The sequence below is a fragment of the Mirounga leonina genome, unplaced genomic scaffold (assembly GCF_011800145.1).
Source record: "Mirounga leonina isolate KUSES-001 unplaced genomic scaffold, KU_Mleo_1.0 Mir_82, whole genome shotgun sequence".
NCBI classification, from domain to species: Eukaryota; Metazoa; Chordata; class Mammalia; order Carnivora; family Phocidae; genus Mirounga; species Mirounga leonina.
The window spans coordinates 47,867,274-47,884,379 of NW_023270825.1; the positions used below are offsets into that span (position 1 = coordinate 47,867,274).

General features: G+C 49.0%; 1 pseudogene across 1 annotated transcript; it reads left to right on the top strand.

Moving 5' to 3' along the window:
* Positions 1-5,938: 5,938 nt before the first annotated feature.
* Positions 5,939-10,874, top strand: LOC118002098 (annotated as a pseudogene). The gene has a single exon (XR_004676936.1). The product of XR_004676936.1 is annotated as a zinc finger FYVE domain-containing protein 1-like (transcript).
* The last annotated feature ends 6,232 nt before the right edge of the window (positions 10,875-17,106 follow it).

The following is a 17,106-nucleotide window of genomic DNA, read 5'->3' on the forward strand; positions in this document are numbered from 1 at the left end:
CCCAGGAATGGATTTTAAACCAATCAGTCTGCAATTTCCGGATCAGCACCAGTGAGGGTGTCTGCCAAGCCCCCTGCCCTTAGCCCTAAGGGAAATTGACCTTGCCTGAATCAATCCTTTCTTTTCTTTCACTAATAATTCTTTGTCCCGCCCCTTTCCTGCCTATAAAAACCTTCCATGTCACACAGCTCCTCAGAGCACCCTCCTATTGGTTAGACGGGATGCTGCCTGACTCACGAATTGTGGAATAAAGCCAATTAGATCTTTAAATTTCCTTAGCTGAACTTTGGTTCTTTAACAGGCTACATGCATGTTGGCAAATTGCATACATATCATCTACATCTCGAATCACCAGGAACTGATGCTACAAAACTCGTGTCTCATCTGTTACCTTATCATCTGGGTTTAGCAGACTAACACATAGCCCAAGCCAACCAGGAGACCTGCAGACTGATGAGGAAGGCTTTGGAGACCAAGAAATCTGACAGAGTTCCACACCACAATGCAAAGTAAAAAAGATGGGCATCCTGTGAAGCGGGCCCCAAGCCTCAGTCCTGCCCTGGATGTCACCATCTGCCTCAGGCCTCCCTGAGGGCCTGGAAGATGCTCAGCCGGGCGCCTCTGCTGGGGCCGGGTTTATGGCCGGCCTGGCCCCAGGGCGGCTGAGGAAGTGCTGTGGGAGAGCTGAGGGAGGCAGACGGGCCACAAGGTGCTGGTGAGCACGGTAGCACGGTGTACACACCCATGGGGGACCGCAGGGAGCTGGCTGAGGACAGAGGAAGCCGCAGTGTGGACCACCCCTGCTGCAGAAGTGGCTTTCTCGTCCCCCTGATCCGTCAAACGCACTCTAACTAAAAAATACCTATTGTGCCTAAGTCTGAAGGCAGGCCCTCACCTGTGTGTAGGTCCTACCAGCGTTCTTTGTTCCCGGGGAGAAACAGAAGCTACAAACATCACATTCCTTTCAGGGTCGAATTACTGCTGTTTAAAACGTCAAAGGAAAAAAAGGAAAGTCGATCCTTCTATTAACAGAGAAATTTTCAACGAGAACAGTGTGATTTCTTGCCAGTTGCTGATGGCCGGTTTTCCAGAAGAGAATGATGTGCTCATGAGGCAGTTATTAAGTGTGACGACAACCACCAATTTAATGAAGGGTCAATGGCTTGTTTGTTTATTTTTAAATATTGAAACCCTCTGGGTTATACGTGGATCACTTACTTGAAATAATACCAAGTAGTGGCATTATGGTGACAGAGAATTCATCCACTTCCTGGCAAGTCAGGAGCATTACATTTTATGTTACTCTTTCTGAGTTTAGAAGTTACTCCAAAGTAAACTCTAAGAGAACCTTCCCTGGTGTCCCTTGAGTTTGCTGATCCCAAGAAGAGGACCGTGGATGGGATCCCCTGGGATACATTCTGAGCAATGGGGTTAAGTCCCTGTCCCCCAGGCCATCTGATGCCAACAAGCCAGGGCACCAGGCCTCAAGGCTGCATGTTGGTCATAATGAGCCATCTGGCTGCCTGGTGGGAGGATCCCATGGGAGCAGGTGTCTGGAACATTCTGACATTACCACTGACCTTTGCCAATGAACAGGTTTGGTTTTATCCAGAATGGCTCAGCCTGGTGGTGAGAATGCATCCTCTTCATCCAGGACACTTTCAGGAGCTAGGCGTAAAGTGTTCAACCTCCAAACTGAAAATTTTCTTGAGCCGTGGGGCTTATATTGCCCCTGGATTGTTCTGGGACCTTGTCCTGCCCATTTCCCTCCTTGTGTAGAAGCGGGGGCATGTCTCTACCTATCTTGTCGCCCTTGCATGTGTCCTGACCAATCACAGGGTTTCTGGGTTTTTTGTTTGTTTTTTTACATAAATGTGCCATTTAAGTAAAAAGAGAGTGCAGTATACAATGTAGCTTTAGGAAAAGTCCTTCAGCTATTCCTTGCTCCCAAACAAAATGCCACCTCCAAGATTTTCCTATATAGAAATTCTAGGGCCACTGCTCAGCCTCTGTGACATGTTGTCCCAAGTAAATTGTTTTTGATTGAGTACCAAAGTGCACAAATGACTTACCTCTAAAAACATCAGTTGATGGCTCAAGGTCTTCCGTGTCATAAGGTACTCCTCTGTTCCTTGGGTCTGAATGTTTTCCAGCAAGGGAACAGAGACAGTGGTACAGCCTGTGTACTGTCCAGGGATTGGGCTCTCTGTTACTGGGGCTTACTGGGAGCAAGGGCAGACGGAGGGGAAGGGCAGGCAGGGACTATAGATCCATGGCCCTGCAGTGGGGTGTTACACTGCAGCAGACAAAGGGGATTTCTAGAAGTTCAGAAAGCCAGGGCCTTCTTTCCCTCTGACAGTGGAAATTGCCAAGGAGGAGGTGGGTGTAGCTCTGCAGACTTGAGAAGCTCCTTGGGGGGGGGGGGGTCCCACTCATTTGGGAGCAGAATGGTAGAGCACACCTAGATCAGTCCCTGAGGCCAGGCTCTCTCCTCAGAGTCTCAGTCTGTGGCTAGATGGTGTGATTCGCTTGGTCTGAGGACTTTTCTAAACGAAATGTTTCAGCATGTTACAATTAGTAGAATTCAGGTAAAATGGAGATCTCTGACTTTCTTCAAGAATCAGAAGTGTCAGCGACACTAGACTGTTGTTGGTGCATGGCGACAGTGTGCATGAGCAAGGGGTGGGCAGCCCCACTAGCCGAGGCGCACCCTCCCCCAACCCTCCCCACCAACACACCCAGGCAGTCCCCCATCCTGTTTGGGTAACTTGGAGGCATGAGGGGCCACAGCGAAGCTCCCGCCATGGACCCCCGCTCCCCTATTCTCTCTGCCACCCAGAGGGTGTCTAGACACGCATTTCCTGGATCACATTCAGGCCTGAGAGCCACGATTTATTCCTGCCTCGGCCTCCCCCCCTGCAAAAAACCTCCTGCCCATTTACTAAAGCCAAAGAATGTCAGGATTAACCCATAATTGAAACTTTTGAGAGAGCTAAAGGCAGCTTTAGCTTTAGCATTCCACAGCTCCTCATGGAAACAGGGACTTTTGTGGCTTTAGGACAGCTGGGGCCACATGACCGAAGGGTGCCAGCCTCAGGGAGGCAGGGCAGGCTTGTTGGGAGGCTTGACGTGTCTTTCGATCTCAGGACAGGTGTATTCGGCGCTCGAGACTGTAGCCCAAAGGCCCCAGGCCCTCAGGAACAAGGCAAGGAATGGTCACAGTCGGGGTCAAAGCGCTGCTGGCCCCTGGCAAGCCTGAGCTGCAGGTTCCAACACTAGCTGGCCCAGAAACAGGCAGAGACCTTGAGCCCCCGCACACGCGGCCACCCTCCCCGACGCACCTCCCCAGCCAGACGCTCTGCCATGTTGGCTGTTCCCGGGGATTTCACACTGACTTTCTCCTGGGGTTTCATGGATCGGGGCTGCCATCTCTGGCCTAAACTGTGTGGAATTGTGTGGAACGTGCTCAAAGGGGCTTTGGAGTCAGACAACATTGGAGCTGGGGACACTTCAGAGGGCATCTGTCCGGAGTTCCCAATGGGGGCTGCTCTTTAGAATCACCGAGAACACTTGCAAAAAACAGATTTCCAGGCTTCAGATCTGCCCCCACCACCCCTCCCCTGACACGACAGTGCGCAGTCATGAGCTGTCAGGCTTGGGAAACACTGATGTCATCCAAACCCTTCACTTCCGTTTCTGATGTAAGACCTGAGGTAAAGTAACTTTTCCAAGGTCATGCAGCTGGTTTGGGAGGACTCGGGTCAGAGTACAGGTCTCTTGAATATAATCCAGGGCTTTTTCTATGATACATCACCTCCTAGATGTACCCACAAAGGGGCCACCACACTCCCCCAGAGATTTTGGATGTGGAAGAGGGTAAGAAGAATAGCCTTTGTGCATGTAACCCCAGATAATTTCCCCAATATCGGCTTCCGTTGTGGTTGATAACCCAGATGCCTCAGTCTCAAGTTATTTGGGCCAGAGCTTCTGCTTCTAGCTCTATAATTACCACAGTTTCACTTGTCCTTTGAGAGGTGGGGGCAATAACTATACATGTGTACATGGACAGCTCTGTGCCTCAGTTTACCTCTATTTAAAATGGAGAGAATGACTGACCTGGCACCCTTACATCTGCTTCTTTGGAGCTCTGCAGAACAGTTGAATGGCACACAAAGGCATTTTGTGATCCCCACTAGGCAGAAAAACTTTCTGTACCCACACAGAGCTATTCTTAAGGTCAAGGCTGCTCTTGCCACATTTTTAATAATTCTGATGTCAAAATACCCCATTGTGGCTTCTCTGGCTACCCTCCATGCCCTCCAGGAAGGGCTGCCTGTCTTCTCTTGGTTTCTGGAGGGCTGGTGAAATACTTCCTGTGGGTAATCATGAGGAGCCCCAATTTTGAAGGACTGAACAAGATAAAAAATTCAATACTATGACTAGTAGCTAGCATGGAGCTCTTTTTAAGTGCCGGGCATTCTGCCAAACATTTCATATGCATTATCTCATTTAATCCTCAACTACATCCCTAGGAATGAAGTGTGATGCGTATTCCCATTTCACAGGTGTGCAAAATGAGGTTCAGAAAGGTTAAAGAACTTGCCCAAGATCACCTATTTGCTGAATGAGGGAGCTGGGATTCAAACCCACATCCGACAGTCTCCAGGGGCGAAGCTCTGATAAAGGGGGCTTTATCACAGAGCACTGTCGTCATGAGGCTGACCATTCACGTCCTGCTGCCTGGTAGTTCCCAGTGGGATGTTACAGCCTGCCGCAGCTCAGGCCAAGGACAGCCTGGGCACTGCCACCCGGCTGTCTGCTGGGAGGCTCCCGGCTCCCGTCGGATCGGGGACTGCCTGACCCAGCCTGACCAAATTAGAGCAGGTAATGGGTGTGACATAATTTGACATGTACATTGTTAATTGAACCCCATGGGAGATGATTTTAAATAGAGACAAATACCATACTGTGAACTATTTGGGTTATGAAGCCCTTATTCTCTGACTCTTGCAGGAAAAAAAAAAAAGAATTGTGTCATGATAAACTGAAAACACCCGAGCTGTTCCAGGGTCAGGACAGCAGCAAGCTAGATGGACCAGGAAAAATTCTTCCCAGGCGCTTCAGGGATTTATGCTCCTTTCCTAGCATTTTACCCCCCAGACACTCCCAAAGCCCACATTCGGGACCACTAAGTCTACCCATCCTCCCCCCGCCCCAGAGACTTTCTAGCCAGGGAGATCCAGAACCCTCATTGCAAAGCCAGCCCTGGTCAGACTGCAAAACAGGCATAGCGTGACATCCCCAGAGGCACCCCCACCCCACTCTCTCTTTCTTAGGTTCACGAACCCCAACCCACCCAGGGGCCTTGCCGAGGGCCCTACATTGGTGCGCTTTATCTGGGCATCACCCTATGCCCAATTGCTAGTCCCTTTCCCTTATCAGTAGAGAGACTTACCTGTCCTATTTCCCAGGACCTCATGCTTGCTTTCTGACTTTCCTAAAGAGTCTGGGTACCCTAAAGATCCTAATGGCTTAATGTGTGCTTATCCTCTCTGGTACCACCTGCCGGCTAGCACCCAAGAAATATCTACTATTGAATCAATGAATGAAAGTTAAGAGTAGTAAAGGTTGTCGGGAAATCCTATGCCTTCCCTCAAACCAATAAGCCTATTAACTGGCTTCCAGGCTAGTAGAAACGTCTTTGAGAGCAAGAAATCTTTGCCTTTTTATTTATTATTTATTTATTAAAAAATTTTTTTTTTAAATATTTTATTTATTTATTTGACAGAGAGAGAGAGAGATAGCGAGAGCAGGAACACAAGCAGGGGGAGTGGGAGAGGGAGAAGAAGGCTTCCCGCCGAGCAGGGAGCCCGATGCGGGGCTTGATCACAGGGCTCTGGGATCATGACCTGAGCCGAAGGCAGACACTTAACGACTGAGCCACCCAGGCGCCCCAAGAAACCTTTGCCTTTTAAAAAACTCCTTTAAATGACACTCCTTTAATAACACTTGCTGGTGAGGATGGCCAGGAGAGGTACAGGACACATGGTGGCCTCCCCACACACTTTCCCTTTTTTTTCTCCCTCCCAGTAAGGTCCCATACCTCCCCAACCATGCTGTTTGGAGGAAAAACCTTGTTACAAGTCTCTGAGTGGACCATCTGGTGGGTTCCTTTGTCATATATATCCTAGCCACAGTGATTGGTTTGGGGACCCGGTCCAGATACAAGAAGACTTTGCCAAGAGCTTCAGGGAACTTGTGGTCATTAGGTGAGACTGATGTCTTCACTGACATCCTTATCTGAAGCCTACGTGACCTCTGGACTTCTTAATTACATGAGAGAATAAAGCCTATTTTTATTTAAGCCAAATAAATACATAACACAATAATACATAACCCCTTCGTTACTTTTTATGACTGAACTCAGAGAGTCAGACTATTTTGTCATTTTAAATCACCTTTGTCTTACAGCCTACTTAACTTAAATATACCAAAAACCAAACAAATAAAAACCCTAATTTTTCACTCTTCAAAGGCTTCTCAAGATTGCTAGGCTTGTGATGTCCCAGGTGAATGAAGAGATAACAGTGGTTTCAACAAGATAGAAGCTTATTTCTCTCTCACGTAAAAGAAGGCTGAAATCTGGCTGGTATGGGAGCTATAGTGTCATCAAGGTTCCAGGTTCTCTCTCTCTTTTTGTTCTGCCATTCTTAGCATATGGCTTCCATCTTCACATTCACTTCATGGTCCATTGTAGCAGCCAGAGCACCAGCCATCACACTGATCTTCCTATTCCAGGAAGGCGCAGGGGGAAGGGAGAAGGGGGAAAAAATGAGTATGTCAGTAGAGTAGCACCTCTTAAAGAATCTTCACAGAAGACCCACACGACAGTTTAGGCTTATGCCTCAATGGCCATGGCAGCTGTAAATGTGGCAGATGAATGTATCATTCAGCAGGGCACATTGACCCCGAGATTAAAATCTGCATTGCGTTACTAAGGAAAAAGGTGAGAGTAGATACTGGGTTGGCAACGAGCAGTTTCTGCCCCACCTCACTGAAACAAGCCCGGCTTTTGTGTTCAATCCTGCAGCTTGGTGCCCACCCCTCCAAGGAAGCCCCCTGGTTCAAGCTGCAATAAGTCTTTCCACAGGCCCTTAACAACCCCAGCTGGTTCCCCAGCCCACCCCCACCCAGGACCCTCTGACCAGCATCTTCTGATTTATCCAGTTAAGAAGCATTCGTGGAGCACCTACTGTCTACCACATTAGTCTTTCATCGGAATCTTGGCTTCAGTTGAACTCACAGCACACTTGGATTTCTCCGTTGTGCACCGGTCAGACCCCACTCACCCCTACCCTACTTCATTCACCAGTCTTGCCCTAGAGCTGTGTTCTCTCCAACACAAGCCTGCTCTCCAGTCATTGGTCTCTGACATCTGGCCAGCATTAGTGCGCTCAGTCCTGTGGCTGAGGGTGTTGTGGGCCCAGGGCAACGAGGGCTGTGGTCAGTAATAGCAGCTCAGTCCAAGCTGGGGCTCTCTGAATCCTCATGGACGACAGGGTATGATTTTGCCTGGAGACATGTGACTGAGTGAGGCCAGGGCAATGATTTTCAGTTCCCCCAAAGCCCTCTGGTTCCATATGGTACGTTTCAGGCCCCATCGGCAGCATTGTGGGCCTCTGTTCACAATGAACGGCACAAACAAGGTGAAGGCAAGTAGTCATAATGAAGTGAATTACTGTCTTGCTAGACCAAAACATCTGCTCCTTCCTACCTCACCTGCACAAAAGTAGAAAAAAATCAGGAAAAAAAAATCAATGTCTGATATTGCTAACCAAATGTGTTGCCTCGAGTCCTCATATAAAGAATACCTTTCAGAAGTATCTAGTGCTTTCACTTGAATTTTACCCTTTTGATTTTAATTATAAACTGAAAGCTATTGTAACTCAAAATCTTACATTCTATTATGCTTTTTCACATAGAAACATCATTAGGCAGATGTGAACAATTATCCCCCATTGGATTTTTTTTTTTTTTTTTTTTTGAGTTAAAGTCTTCAGAGGAACAGCTAAATTGTGCTTTGAATCACTGGTTTAAAACTAAACCTAGGAGCGGATCCCAGCTGACAATAAGGGAGGAGGAGCCTGGGAGGCAGTGAAGGAGGAGGGGGGCAGAGACGGGGATGAGGATGGGTCCACCGGTGCCCCGAGGAACAGCCTCTGTCCCCACGGGTGACCCACTGTCGCCCAACCCCACCCTGCCCTCGCCAAGCTGCTCTGTGGTGCCCCTTGAAATATTGACTTGAAGTTGGATTATATTGAAAAGCTCCTGACCACTCTCTTTCATTAGCAAAAACTTGTGGTTGAGACCCAGCTGATAAGCCCGCCTCAGTGAACCCATCAGATCTCTCAAAGCCATAAAAGACCCTTTCAAGTTCATTTTGACCCACTATTTGCCTACCCCTTATGAAGGATGAAAGCATGAAACCAAATCAACATTGCTGCTGATACAGGTATCTTGGAGGCAGAAAATTTAAAATTTGAACATCTGTGAGTATTCTAATAGGACCACAAAGGGTTTTGTTTGTTTTGTTTTAAGGTGTTCAGAACCCTGTGGCAATTCCATTCAGCCTTCAGACCCAAAGCCTTTGTCGTCACTCCTGGGGAAAGCCCAGGCATGGTTGTATGGTGGGTGATTTTTCCTTACCGATCTGAGTATGAGTGCCCAGATTCCCCCAGCAGAGAAGGGCCTGAATTCGGGGCTGAGGTGCCAGGAAAGTTAGGCCTGCGGCGGGGCTGACCAAGCTGCCTTTGGTGTGGTGAGTGCTGCAGTCTGCAGTGTTTCCTCTGTGAGAAGGAGCATCATTGGCGGGAGAAGCCCTGGGACAATAGGACTCCAACCCGGCTGCACCCCTTAGCCGCCCCAGCAAGGGCCCCAGGGGGCATTCACCAGGGCCAGGTGCGAGGCAGAGGGCACCCAGGTATGAGGCAGAAGGTGCCAGAAGGGGCCAGACCTGTAAAATCAACTTGTGCCCGGGGTGCCAGAGAGGACTCACCTGGGGGGTAGCAAAGGGAGACAGCCCCTTGCTGTGTACCACATCACTAAGGTCCGGGGGTTGCTGAAGGAAGAAGAGCAGGATGAGACCAGGAGGAAGAAGATGACTGGGAAAGTTGTGAGTTTCCTCCAAGCGGAGAGAAAGGAAGACACATTCCAGTCGCCAGTGAAGGGGACTATTAGGAAATTGGACTGCAAACCCAGTCAGCCCTGGAAGGTGGTTTCCATTTTCGGAAATACTGCTGATGGAAAGTCTCACACCTCAACCACACTTTCTTTTATGGCCGGGAAGCCTTCAAAACCTCCCCTGCCCGGGAGCCCTGCACCGTGAGAGTATGGGCAGTGCACAACCTGGGCCACGGAGCAGGAGTAACAGATGTGGAGGGGCTCCCGGGGGCTACGGTGAGTCCCAGCCAGACAGCACAGCTGCTGCTGAAGGGCCTGGCCACCTCAGACCTTGCCATCCTTGGAACTCATGCAGATGGGCTGCATCATGACCCCTTCAAGTGCCTTGGGGACGCCTCTGAAGCGTATGTGAAGCCCTCTCCCAAGGAGCTCACGGCTGCCCTGCCCGCTGTGGCCTGGATGTCCCCTGGTCCACGCCGGGCACTGCTGTTGTCATTTTCCAGGACACTGAGCACACTCATCTGCTGGGCTCTGAGCAGCCCTCGAGGTGCCAGAAAAGCTCGTCCAGGACCTGTTCTGGAAGCGGGGTGGCTTCTCTGAAGCCTTCAGTTCCATTCACTACAAGGGAACGAGGACTTACCACTTCCCACGGAATCCCCCGGGCTTCGGCAGGCTTTGCGCCCTCGATCATTCTCCCCGGCACCCTGGACCCTCCTCCTGGGGCCTCGGCTGTGGGGCTGCGTGTAAGCGCTGCGTGAATCTTAGGAAAGGAGTACTTCATGAAGTCAAGGCCGCTGCAGGTACTCCCACCGGCAGGACTACTGAGTTTATACCCACAAGGCCTGTTGGGAGAAAGGCAAGGAAGCCAGCCGAGTGCCCAGGACATTGGCTTCCACCCACTCCCACTGGATGGGTCTCAAAAAAATGTGCCTGGGGTCTGGGTATGTGATTGAATGTCCTAACTGTGATGTGGCCTATCATAGCCAGCAATCCTGGTTTGGGAACCAAGATTCTGAGGATAGCTGGGTGCAGACAGAGACTGCGCCCACGTGGCCTGCAGTGATGGATTTCTGAAGGTCAACAACAGCACTGCCTAGCGCCTCTTGCACAGGATGAACTTCACGGCTCAGTTGGTGTCTGAGCTTAGCCATGGGCCCACCGGCGCTGTGACTTTCTGGCTGATGGACCAGCTCGCCTGTGCCTTCTGGAGCTGCACCAGGTAAGCTCCATCCTTCAGAGATAGTGACCTCCGGCACCACTGCCGGGCCCGCGGGGAGGGCTTCTGTGACGGCTGTTCATTCAAGACCCAGTCGGTGCCTGAGCGGGTGTGTGACCACCTGCTCCGAAGCCAGTGAGAAGTTACTGAGGCACAGGTGGACAGTGAAGGCAGGACCCTTGGGAGATGGGCGAGGATGTGCAGAATGCAGGGCAGGGGGGCGCGGTGCACGGTGACAGCTACTGATGTACCACTAGGTGTGGTGAAGGGTGCGGCCGGGCTGGCATGGCTGGGTGCTGATTAGGAGATTCCTGCTGGAAGGAGTTCAGCAACAAGCTTTCCTGCGGACAGGGCTTCTGTGATGAGCACTCTCACGACCTCCAGGCTGTCCCTTCTGGAGACTAAGACCAGACTGTCTGAGTCTGATTCAACTGCAGATAAAACCCAGTGACCTTAGGGTGCCTGGGTGGCTCAGTCAGTTAAGCGTCTGCCTTCAGCTCAGGTCATGATCCCAGGGTCCTGGCATAGAGCCCCGAGTTGGGCTCCCTGCTCAGCGGGGAGTCTGCTTCTCTCTCTGCCTGCCGCTCCCCCTGCTTGTGCTCTCTCTCCCACTCTGTCTCTCTCAAATAAATAAACAAAATCTTTAACAACAACAACAACAAAAAGCCCAGTGACCTTGAACCTCAGCTCCCTCTTTGAGTCCTTCACAATTCCTCAGGTTCTCAGAGTTCGTTAGAAATCTCGTCGAGGTAGGCCCTCCTTCCAGTCACCTCTCGTGCCGTGTGTCCTCTGCTCATCCTGGGGCCCCTTTCCCATGGTGAGGGGGAGGGGGGCAGATGACAAGCCAGGGAGTGCCTGGTGGCAGGCTCGAAGGCATGAAGTTCTCAGGGCAGGGAAGGGAACAGTTCTAGCAAAGGGGAATGAACTTGAATCTGTTGCATTTATTTCAGTAAAAATAATATATGTATATCACGTACGGTATCACGTACGGAAGCTACCGGCTGTGAAGACTTCTCATGGTCTGTCCCCAGCACAAGGATAAGGTGGCAGCAGCGGCACGACTGACCCACAAAGCTGAGCCAGGTCCAGAGCCACTGGTTCTAGTCACGTCTGCCTTCTAAGCCTCTCCTCCCCTTGCCTTCTCCCTCATGCCTCACAGCTACTTGGGGAGGTGAGCGTCCCAGGCCCTTCCTGCTTGGAATAGCCTGAAGCAAATCTACCGGGGTGGCACAGAGTTAGATCCCAACTCCTGGCCTCAGCCCATTGCAGTCAGAGACCCCCCACTAGAGTGGATGGAGAGTGAGGGATAGGGTCCTCAGTCCTGAGAAGTCATCATGCGGGTGACGTGATGCCCCCGTACCTGGGGGGAGCACGGAAGGAAACAGGCGCTCCCTGGCAGTGTGTCCTGCTTGTGGATGCTTCTGTCTGCGTGTCCACTCAGCTGTCCCAAAGGCCGCACCCTGCCCCCAAGCAGAGCACCTGCTCCGCTCCCCCCTCCGACCCTGGCAGGCGCACCATCTGCTTCTGAGTACGGCGCTAGAATTTTTATTGCTTCTTTTGAAGTGTGTTAATTCTTGGTTCCCAGATCATGAGAAATCCTCCAGGGAAACAGAGCACAGAATGGACTGTTAGTTGTCTTTTTTTTTTTTTTTAAGTATATACAAATATTTCAACAGACTGTTGTGCTGAAATCCTGTCACCATGGTGGATTTTATCTTCAATGAGCGAAAATGACAAATTAAAAGCGACATAGTTCTTGGCTGCACTAGCAGGTGGGTGGAGCTTCAGGGAGGTACGTGGCAGTCCTGCGGGGGTCAGTGTGACATGAGTCCTGGAATGTGTTGGTTCTCACTGCTCCCTTCCTGCCTGCTGTGGACCAGTGAGTGACTGAGGCTGTACTCTAGCCCTGTGTGTTATTAAATTCACCATTATAAAGGAATCTTCCTGTTGAAAAAAAAAAAAAAGTCTATTATATTGTAGGTTTAACCAAGAAGGCTTGACTTTGGATTCAGAAAGTTTGTTAACTGGGCACCTGGGTGGCTCAGTCAGTTGACTGCCTCACTCTTGATTTCAGCTCAGGTCATGATCTCAGGGGCATGATCTCAGCGTCATGGGGTCCAGCCCCCCGGGTTGAGCCCCAGGTCAGGCTCCGCGCTCAGCAGGGAGTCTGCTTCTCTCCCTCTCCCTTTGCCTGCCTGTCCCCCTGCTCATGCACGCAAGCTCTCTCTCTCAAATAAATAAATCTTTAGTTAAGAAACTTTCTTATTTTTTTTAATCTAGTCATCCCTTTTATTGAAACTGTCTATATATTTTTAAACCCAATGATTGTGATAATGCATGCTTTAGGGCTAGAGGTGTTTGTCCTCTTGACGACCAAAGATAACGGTGAATGGTCTGAGGTCTCAGAGGCTCTGCTACTGTATTGAGAGACAGGTAAAGAAATCCCAGAGGCAGCTGTTGGCATATGTCCTCTCTGCTTTTTAATTTCCAACCACAGACAGTGACATCACAGTTACAGACATTTCCCCTATATTATTTGGATTAGACAGAGCTTTCCTCTTCAGGGAAAACAGGCAGCTTAATTTAAAAAGAGGTGCATTTTGCTGATAAGCCAGCCAGACCTGGGCGTCCCGCACTGTCAGTAAGGACAGGATCACTGCAGAAAAACGAAGAGTGGGAATGACTCTACCAGCCCCTCCCCCCACCCCCAGGAGCACTCAGTCTCCGGTACCCAAGCACATCAGGGGCACTGGTGGGCTGTCAGGGGACGTGTTTTTGGAGTCAGAGGAGATACGCTAAGGAGGGCAGACACGGAAACAGACAAGACTTACCTCAGGAAGGTCACTGGAAGGAGAGTTTACCCAGGAAAGACATTCTCCTCTGTCTTTGGGTAGAAGACCAGTGGGGCCTGGCAGCCCTACAGCCCGGGCTTCCTTCCAGGGCTGCAGCACTCCTACCTACAGGCAGTTGAGCAATGTGACCCTGGCCGCCGAGGAACCCTGGACAGGCCTCTGAGGCTGGGGAGCTTGACCCGTACTTCACTGAGGAGAAACTGCACTGTCCTCGGAGACACTGTGCTTGCCTTGACTTGAAGAGCCTCCCTCTGTTTTCCCCTCCAGCATATCCCCGCCTGATCGCCTCTCTCCTCCCCGCTGTAGCGTCTTGCTTAGAGGACCCTGAGCCCGGAAGCTGGGGGGTCTATAATTTTATAATGTGTGATGTTGGGTAAGTCACTTCTCTGTGCCTCGGCTGCCACAACTGTGGAATGGATATTATCCTCACATTGACCTGATAGGACTGTTAATGAGCAGTCAGCGAAATCCTCTCGAAGAACATTCCCTGGCTCCTCGTCAGAGCTCCATGAAGGCTAGCTATTGCTACGAGAAATAGGGGAACTTCTTCCGTTACGTCTTCTCCCTGGATTTCCACTTCAATAAGGCACACGTTGGCCTTTCTCCAAACACAGAACAAAGACGGTCAGAAAGTGAAATGTCTCACCTGGCCTCAGAATCCCTTAGTTCTCAGTGTCCCTGAGGTATCAAAAGAGGTCTGCGTGCGTGCCTGCTCTGTGTGCGAGGCTTCTTTGAGTTACACAAAGTCACTGCTGACTTGGTGAAGTTTTAATGTCACGACGAAGGGCCAAATCGCGTTTGCTCAACTGGTAGTGCTCAGGCTTCGGGAACGTGTGGGTAAAATGTAACTAACGTTATCTTGGTTCAAATTCCTTTTTCGTGACTGACTGCTGTCTCAGTGAACCTTTGCAGGGTTTCTGTTTGTTTTCTTAGTTACAGCAGAGAGTAAAATAAGCGCATCCAGATCTTCTCACGTGGAGATAAACTGATGCCAAATTAGGTCTGTGGAGGCCTCATTTTGGCTTCTCTGGTCACCGTGCTGAACATATTTTCATGCACGTTGAAGACAGTCCATTAGTTCTTGGCAAAGAGAATTAAGTTTCAAAGCTGCTCTTTCTAACAAGCCTCCCCTTTCTCATGCACAAAACCTTGCTGAAGGGAGGGGCGGCCCCCTATTTATGGAGAAAAAGGGCAAACTCCCTCTGCGATTGTCCTCCCACAGCCCTGAGATCCATCACCTCCATGACACCCCTGGACTCTGATTTGGGCTCAATCTTTAAGGCCCCAGTGCACTGCCCCAGATTAAAACATCGCCCTCCCTTTCAGGGGAGAAGCATTTCTATTTCAAAACCATATAGTACGAGCTTTGAAAAGTAGTTTACAAACTTCTTTGCCTCTGGGGAAGACATGTCCATTCACATTCGAAATGTTCCCTCCATGCCTCCTGTGCGTGGACCGGGGTTCTGAACTTGAACAATGCAGCTGAAGAGGAAACAAAGAAGTTTCGCCTCTATCTGTTACAGTGAAAATACAAGCCACAGTGATGTGGAGCAGACCTGGATTCTCCCTGGAATCCTTAGACTGGTTCCTGGGAGAAAAATCCAATAGATTTCTGTGATGGTACCTAACCACCACCAGGACTGTGGACTCCTTGACCCAAATGTGCTCTGAGCAAAGCCTCCTTCCCTAAGGGAGTGAGCACTGTCGTGAAAGGTGCTGAGGTGCTAAGGATCAATATTCACTGGCAACCAGCATTTTGGAGCATGGTTACCATGGTAACATTGTCAGCCCCAAGTGACTGTCATGAGGTGAAAATATCCTCTTAAAATAAATGAAACCAGAAAAAGTATATTTATAAACCTCTTACCAAACACCTATCTGTTCACAAAGTAGAATGTGTTCTTTAAGCAAGAGACACTCAAAGATTGGGGGAAATTTCATGACATAACCATTTTCTTAAATTAAACAAACTTTTACTCTCACCCTCCACAAAATGGCTTGTCAAAATAAAAAAAATACAGATTTTTTTTTTAATGGGAAGAATTCTAAGGAATTATGGGCTTGTACACTTAGATCTAATATTACACAATTGTGACATTAAAATTCTGCATTAAACTACCAATAGCTTATTTGAGATTTGTAAAATGGTGGTTGACTGGAAGTTTTCTTATGTCTTGGTTTTATAAATTATTTCTGGCAGGATCAGTAAATACAGTGTCATAAGATCTGTTAAGCAATGGGGAAAAGACATTGGCCAGGCAGATAAAAACACCTGGGCATAGTTTTTGCCTTGCTCTTGTGAAGCTCCATCCCTCGCCTGCCTTTTCTTACTAACAAAACCACAATTTTATTTAGAGCAGCAATGTGCCCAACCCCAAATACTCAATTTCATAGCCTCCCTTGCAGGTAGAGGTGGCCATATGATATAGTTCCAGCCAGTAATATACAGGCAGATGTCCCGAGGAGGGTATGGTTGGGAGACAATTCTCCGTGGTCTCACATTTCTGCATATCTTTCAAGCAGTGGGCCCTGACTCTCTTTTGTTTCGGACTATCTTCTCAAGCATGTTTGAAAGGCATACAACCTTGGAAAATAGACATACTGTCTCTCCAGAGTAACGGGAAGGCTTGCTTGGAACCTGGGAAGACAGAAATAATGCTTCACTCCAGAGCAAAGGACAGGCCTGCCTCCTGTTATTATGTAAGATTTGGGGTCCCTAAGCACAGTGTTCCTCTTCTGTAAGGCAACCCATTGTGTGTGTAAGTATTCCTGAGGGTCTATCTGGATTTCCAGATGAAGATAGGAAAAAGCTCTTGGCCCCTTTGCCCTTCTCCTTTTTTCCTGCCTTGAGGTGCAGCAACCATTTTGGGATCATATGGTCATGAAGCATGAAGACAAAGGTGTACATCTAAAGATGGCAGAGCAGATGGGGCACCTGGGTGGCTCAGTCAGTTAAGCGTCTACCTTCAGCTCAGGTCATTACCTCGGGGTCCTGGGATCAAGCCCTACATTGCCCTCCCCACTTGGCGGGGAGTCTTCTTCTCCCTCTTCCTCTGCCCCTGCTCGTGTTTGCGCTCTCTAAATAAATAAATAAAATCTAAAATAAATAAGTAAATAAACAAATAAGGCAGAGCAGAAAGACAAAGAAACTGGGTCCCTGATAGTTACTGTGCTAGCCCTGGGTTGCATAATTTCAGACTTTTTGTTAATATGAGATACATGAGCTCTACTTGTTCAAGTCAATGTTAATTTTCTTTCCCCATGCAAGCACATCCCTAGAGCTTGTGTCGAACGTAGTAACATAGTAATTACATAATGGCAGTTGTGTCCAGCATGTGCACCTAAGGGCTCTAGCATGTTACTACCTTCCTTTTTTCTTGGTCTTGATTCTACCTCTTTGCATATTAACATTATTATATGTTATCTCTTAAAAGCTAACTCAAATCCTTTTAGGAAAGCCATGTATAAAATCAATCTAATAAGTACAGTTTGGTCCTGGGACAAATTTATCCCAAAACTTTTACAAGTTATCCCTTAAGTTATTAGTCAAGAAGGCAATAAAAACAATAGGACTCTTTCTTCAAGCTTCTATCACATGCCACAAGGTCTGTCTTGTCGCCTGTGTGTATCCAGCACCCGGTACCACAGCTGGCTCATATTAGGCCCTCAAGTATTTCTTGACCAAGTGTTCACGAATGCTCTCTTTGTCAAATGTGTTGGCCCAGGGAAAATTAAGATTTAACACGTATTTCAACGCATTGGATCAATCATGTGACTATAATAAGTGTTTTGAGAAAATACCACAGCTCAGCTTCAAAGAAACAACGTCTTATCTTTGTCCCTAATGACTACAAAATG